Source organism: Hydra vulgaris, chromosome 08 (assembly GCF_038396675.1).
Source record: "Hydra vulgaris chromosome 08, alternate assembly HydraT2T_AEP".
In the NCBI taxonomy this organism is placed as follows: Eukaryota; Metazoa; Cnidaria; class Hydrozoa; order Anthoathecata; family Hydridae; genus Hydra; species Hydra vulgaris.
In genome coordinates, this window is record NC_088927.1 from 28,960,001 (window position 1) to 28,967,076 (window position 7,076).

At 30.6% G+C, this 7,076-nt stretch overlaps 1 long non-coding RNA gene across 1 annotated transcript in view; it reads left to right on the plus strand.

Annotated features, from left to right (window-relative positions):
* The window catches only part of LOC136084268 (uncharacterized), a 14,929-nt gene extending 8,486 nt beyond the window's left edge, over positions 1–6,443 (plus strand). Inside the window, exons 2-4 of the long non-coding RNA XR_010640443.1 lie at positions 5,610–5,754; positions 6,001–6,025; positions 6,180–6,443. This is a non-coding gene — a long non-coding RNA (uncharacterized LOC136084268). The remainder of the gene's footprint in view (positions 1–5,609; positions 5,755–6,000; positions 6,026–6,179) is intronic.
* The last annotated feature ends 633 nt before the right edge of the window (positions 6,444–7,076 follow it).

Below are 7,076 nucleotides of genomic sequence, written 5' to 3' on the forward strand. Positions count from 1 at the left end.
AAGCAGCCACTAATTAAAGTCGAAAGTTACTGAAAGAGAAAAGATAAAGATTGTAAAGCAAGATAACGATTGACAGACGACTTAAAAGGTTGCAAATTATATGAGTCAGGAGAGCAAGATGAAGGAAGCGAATTCCATAGAGCTGATGTTCGAGGAAAAAAACTAGACGAATAAGCATTTTCGGAGCACTTAGGAACAGTCACAGAAAAAGGATGACACTTAATTGAATGACAAGTAACACGAGAATGAATTATAGTAGATGGCACAAGAGACGCTAGCTCTTTAGAGCAGTGCCCATTATAGTATTTGTAGAAAAGAGGAAGAGAAGCAACAATAAGACGATGTGATAATGGTTGGAGGTTGGCTGCAAGAGCAGGTCGAACTATGTTTACAACGCGTTTTTGCACCTTGTCTAAAAGAGAAAGGGCATCATTAGAAGATCTGCCCCAGATATGGCAACAATATTCCATACAAGGCCGGACTTGAGATTTATAGAGATAGAGAATAGAATCCGAAGTAAGAAAGTGACGAGCTCTATAAAGAGACGCAACCTTAGCAAATGCTAATTTTGCAACTGATTTGATATATGGTTTCCAAGAAAGATTGGTAAGTAGTAAGTAAGAGTTAATCCTAGAAGATAAAGAGTAGGTGACTCATCGAGTACATCGCCGTTCATAAATATAGGAAGATTTAAATTATTGCAATAACGATTGGCTGAAAAAAATTGAGTTTTTTTTCAGCCAATCGTTATTGCAATAATTTAAACAGCAAACAATGCCACCTTAGATGGGAGAATATCTGGAAGATCGTTAATGTAAATTAAAAAGAGTATAGGGCCAAGGATAGAACCTTGAGGAACTCCTGAAGTTACAGAATAAGAAGAAAAGTGTTGTCCATCGAGGACAACTTTTATGCTACGATTGGAAAGGAAGGATTCAATGATCTTAAAGATGTTGCCGGATACACCATAAGAAGATAGCTTATGGAGAAGGCCAGCATTCCAAACTTTATCAAAAGCTTTTGAAATGTCAAGAGCGATGGCCTTAACCTCTCCACCTTTATCTAATGCACAATAAAACCTGTCAGTTATTACTGTTAACAAATCAGCTGTAGAACGAGAATATTGAAATCCATATTAATGGTCAGAAAGTAAGTGATTAGATTCAAGATGAGAAATTAAGTGTTTTTTAATTAAAGATTCAAAAACTATGCTTATGATAGGAAGAAGACTTATGGGATGGTAGTTAGACGAATCAGATCGCTCTCCAGAATTTTTGAAGATAGGGATAACAGATGCCGCTTTCCAGCAGGCTGGAAAGCAAGGCTCTGATAAGCACTTGTTGAATAGTTTTGGGAGTATAGACGACAGCTCCGGAGAACATTTCTGCAAGACAATAACAGGTATGTTGTCTGGGCCACAAGCTGTAGAAGTATCTAAACAGGAAATCACTTTAGATACAGATGCTGGAGTGATATGAATGTCAAGCAATTGATCAACCTGTTTGTTGGCAATATCAGGTAGAAAACAACTAGTGGAATCAAGAGATGATATTGATGAAAAGTTTTTAGCAAACAATTCAGCTTTGTCTTTAGGTGAGGTGACTAAGTCTGAACCATTTAAGAGAGGTGGAATTATAGATTTGCTCTTATTATTGATATTATTAAAGATTCTCCAGAAGTCACGAGAGCCTAATTTTTGAGATGAGATACGAGATTTCATGACTTGAGAATAGCGGGTTCTGGCGTTAGACAAAACCTTTTTACAATTGTTTCTAGCAGTAAATTATCCAGTAAACAGACGCCTGTTTTCTCGATAATTGTTTTGCTGATAAATATGGAAGTAACGGTTTCGATTGGCAATTGCAGCAGCACAGTGTGAGGAAAACCATGGAGGAGAGTGAGGCTTGACCTGGAATCGTCGAGAGGGAATAAAAGATTCCATGCCAGTCTGAATCCACGAAGTTATGTAAGAAGGACATTTGTTGACAGGGAGACGAAAGATTTCTACCCAAGGGCCATCGCGAAGAAAATCACGGAAAGAATCCCAATCAGCTTTACTGTAGTTGTAAGAGGTTCGATAATAGGGGGATTCAGGTGATGAAGAAGAATGAGATATTAGTTTTAGAGAGATCAAACTGTAATCAGAAGCACCTAAGGGTGAATGTGGAGAAACTGAGCACTGACTAGGATCAGAAACAAGACATAAGTCGAGTAGAGAAGGTAAATGATTCGGGTTGTCTGGAAAGCGAGTTGGAAAACTGACTATTTGAGTTAGGGATTGAGAAAGGCAATTAATGTGGGCTTTAATGCCTGCAGAATCACTGACACTAGAGCCAAGCCATTCAGAGTGATGAGCATTAAAGTCACCGACAACAACTATATTAGCTGATGGATAAAGAGAGAGGGCTTGGTCAATATGATCAGAAATAACGTCAAAAAGGGTGCAGTCTTGAGATGAAGGAGAGCGATATAGAACAAAGAGAAAAGCAATAGAGTGAAGTGGTACTAAACGAAAGCACATAAAAGAATAGTCTATGGATTCAAACCTAGTTTCACGACAAATGGGTGAATTCTTACGAATGTAAATGACTAGGCCTAGCATGTGACTATTAAAGTCTTTAGGAATTAGAGGAAGATAACCATCAACACTAAGATCACAAGATGAGACAGCTGAACTCAAATTAGTCTCACAAAGAGCAAGTTGGTCTGGTGAACTTTGCAAGAGATAAAACTAAACAGAAGAAAAGTTACTTCGAATACCACGAATATTAGTGAATGATAGGTTTAGAGAACTTGGTGATGATGATGGTTTTTTGTGTTTTATAGTTTTTGGTACTTTATTCATTTTTAAATTAGATTGAAGAACTTGACTCAAAGCATAGATAGTACTCAGAACACTGTTTAATAGCCCAAGCAATTGCCTCACTACTACTAATAAACTCTAAGCCTTAACAAAGGGCTCCAAATGTGGCCTCCGCAATGCACACCAGAAGTACAAACAGGGACACCATACATGCGCAACATGGCACTGTTAATACTTTGATATTTTTCAGCTGTTGATGGAATCACCCTCTCTGAGAGCTACCACAGAGTTCGTGAAACCTGTCTACTATCCGGCCTCAGAACCATAAAACTGAGTTTAAGAGCTGTACCCTCATAAGGAGATAATAGAATGAGTTGCCTAGTCATAAAAACAGAGACACAAGCAAAACCCATGCATTGAGTCAAGAAGATCCAGCATTCAACATCCTAAACTGGAAAGAATGTATTAAAAATACATCTGCACCAGCCTAATAGATGAAGAAGGGGTGTGAGGCTGTTCAACAGATAGAATCTGCTTACTCCTTAAAGTTGATATAAACTACCAAACTACCAGTTTGGTAACTACCAAACTACCAAACTACCAGTTGATATAAACTACCAAACAAAAAAAGAAAAACAATAACTAAAGGACTTACCCAATACTCGTATTGATCAAAATTTTGTTAATATCTGATGCAAACGGCTTCTCAATATTTTGAAAAAACTTATTTGACAAATCACATGACTTAATAAGCAGGGCTGACAACACCACCACTTTTTTTCTATAGGACTTTTTTTTTTTTAATTGCATGAATATGTGGGAATACCACATATGATCGAACTCCACAGGGCTAGTTTACACCCTGATATATATATATATATATATATATATATATATATGTATATATATATATATATATATATATATATATATATATATATATATATGTATATATATATATATATATATATGTATATATATATATATATATATATATATATATATATATATATATATATATATATATGTATATATATATATATATAAATATATATATATATATATACATATATATATATATATATATATATATATATATATATATATATATATATGTATATATATATATATATATATATATATATATACATATATATATATATATATATATATATATATATATATATATACATATATATATATATATATACATATATAAATATATATGTATATATATATATATACACATATATATATGTGTATGTATATATATATATATATATATATATATATATATATATGTGTATATATATATATATAATAATATATGTATATATATATATATACACATATATTTATATGTATATATATATATAAATATATATGTATATATATATATATATACATATTTATATATATATATATATGTGTGTATATATATATATATATATATATATATATATATGTAGTTCTATAGTTTGTTGCATTTGGGAAGCACGGAAGGAAGAAAATGATTCTTACGCCAACACATACGTCACTTTTAATTACTTTTGACTTTAGTACAACATTTGCATGTTGGACCAAAGTCAAAACCATTAATTTAATTACAATTTATTCGTTTTTTAAAAAAACCACAAAAACCCGAATTTAATTGACCAGAATGTTTTTAAAAATATTCTGAATGTTTTTAACAATATAAACAATGTTTTTATTTTTATTTTTATTTTTTTTACTGTAAATCATGCGTGGAGTGTTGCTACATCGACTATCTTATAGCCTGACTTGCTAGGGAGTGCTGTTACATCAACTGACAAATAGCCTGACTCGCAAAGGAGTGCTGCTATATCGACAGACAAATAGCCTGACTCGCAACAGAGTGCTGCTACATCTACTATCTTTTAGCCTGACCCGCAAGGGAGTGCTGCTACATCGACTGAGGGTTTATTTGGGGCAGGCACTCTATCGATTTATAAAAAAAAAAATTCCGGTCTTGCATTTTAATTTTTAATTTTTGTCAACAAAATATGGAAAAAACTTTCTGACAACATATAAGAATTCTATATATATATACATATATATATATATATATATATATATATATATATATATATATATATATATATATATATATATATATATATATATGTATATATATATATATATATATATTTATAGATATATATATATAGATATATATATATATATATATATATATATATATATATATATATATATATATATATATATATATATATATATATATAAAAGCAGAGCTGTGCCTAGGGGGCTCAGTTGCAAATTTAGAGGCCATTTTAAAAATTTAAGGTTTTTTTTTTTTTAATCTAGTATTGCCTATTGGAAAAATGTTTAAGGATTTTGGGGCCCTTTTGAAGGAGGTGGGTGTTTAGATCTAGTAGCCACGATACCGTTATATAAGGTTTCTGATGATTCTTATTTGATGAAACCTTAGTTTGAAATGAAAAAAGTTTCGCTCTATTTTAACGATTATTAAAATTATTAGCCCCTATATTTATATAATTGTTTTATATTATTTACTTATCAGTAACTAAAGGAATCAATTTATTATATGAATCACAAGCATATGCTTATTTATTACAAGTACATTTTGAAACGTTTAAATAAATGTCGATTATAAAATTAAAGATTATATTTTTCTACCTTCGATGTTGAAAATTACATTTTTATCTGAAGAGTTTTAGGAGAAATTGTAAGAGTTTTATAAATTTAAAAATAATTTGTTTTCTATAAAATTTAAGAGTAACAATTAACTTTAATTTTTTTACAGGTTATATAGAAACGAGATATCGTGTAAAGAAATTTTCAAAGAGGTCGTTTAAGCAACAATGGAAAAGCTTCCAATTCGCGAGATAACCGTAAAAGCATTCGATATACGATTGAAGAGTCGTTCAAAAGTTTGCTTAATTTCGACTGTAATTTTAATTATTTTTTTTGAAATAAACCTATCAAGTTATATATAAATTTGCTTTTTCTGTAAATTTTAAACATTTAAACGTAGTTTTTCAAGATTTGCAATGGGTAAACCTCGTAAGACCCTTACGGGATACCCGGCGGGTATACCCATATGGGTCCCAGAGAAAATAAAAATATATATAATCGTTTGTTTGTTGTTAATTGTTTTTATTTTCTGATTTTTATAGTCTGTTTTCGTTTTTTAGAAAAAGTTAGAACTAAACTGGCTAGGTAGTTTTTTATTAGTACTGTGCGAATTCCTTTTTAGTTCATTTTTATTTTTAGTCTTTTTTTTAATATTTTAAGTAATTTTTGTTTCATTTTTTAAAACTGTTGGAAAGAGTTGAATTGCTTTTTAGTTACTTCAACTTACTTTTTTGTTTAGGCTGTCATATTGATTCTGATTTCCAGTGGGCACCGGATCAAAAAAGACGTCATTTGAACGTTCAAAAGACGTCTAAAACGTTTAAAGACGTTCAAAAGACGCTCGATACGTTTAAAAGACGTTTTTTAATGCCCTTGTCCTTACTTAAACCCAGTGTTCTGGGTTTAAGTAAGCTCATTATTAAGTTTTTTTAAGTTTATTGTTATTAGGATTGCAGGTTTTTGTTGATTTATACTTAAGCATTGTTATTTCTCTTTTTAGATATGTTTTTATATCCTTATACTATTAATATTATTATATTTTTATAAATAAAGGCGATTTATCAAAGTTGATTATTTTATTCTTATGTTCTCTAAAAATAGTAGTACTTTTATAGAAAAGTTCTTGATTCTTAAAATTCTTTTGGGTTTATTTGATACTACACTAGTAATACTACTTCTAATATGTTTATTGATAATAGTGAAATTGAAATGGATGATATTAGTCTTAATGAAGTTATTAGAACATTTACTATTAACTTAAAAATAATTTATACCTTAGTGAAATGATTAGAACTAGGCAAGCTGAAATTCAATGTTGTCAAAATGTAAGAAATGCTGCTTGGCAAGAAGAAATACATTTATACCTAAATGTAAAAAATACCTAAATCATGGTTAGACGAGTTAAAAGTATTTATCACATAAATTAAAGAAATTCGGGGGGAATTTTTAAGCCCTTTTGCTAATTTAAAGAGCTTTTATTTCAGCAAAGCCTAGAATTAGAAGATTTTGAGACCACAATGACACGTTTTTTTGAGGAGGCCTTCGACTACTTTTGTAAATATATATCAGTGCCACGGCACTGCTAAAACCTGTTTTTAGTCGACTCAAAAAATAGGCTGCCTGAAATACGCATTAC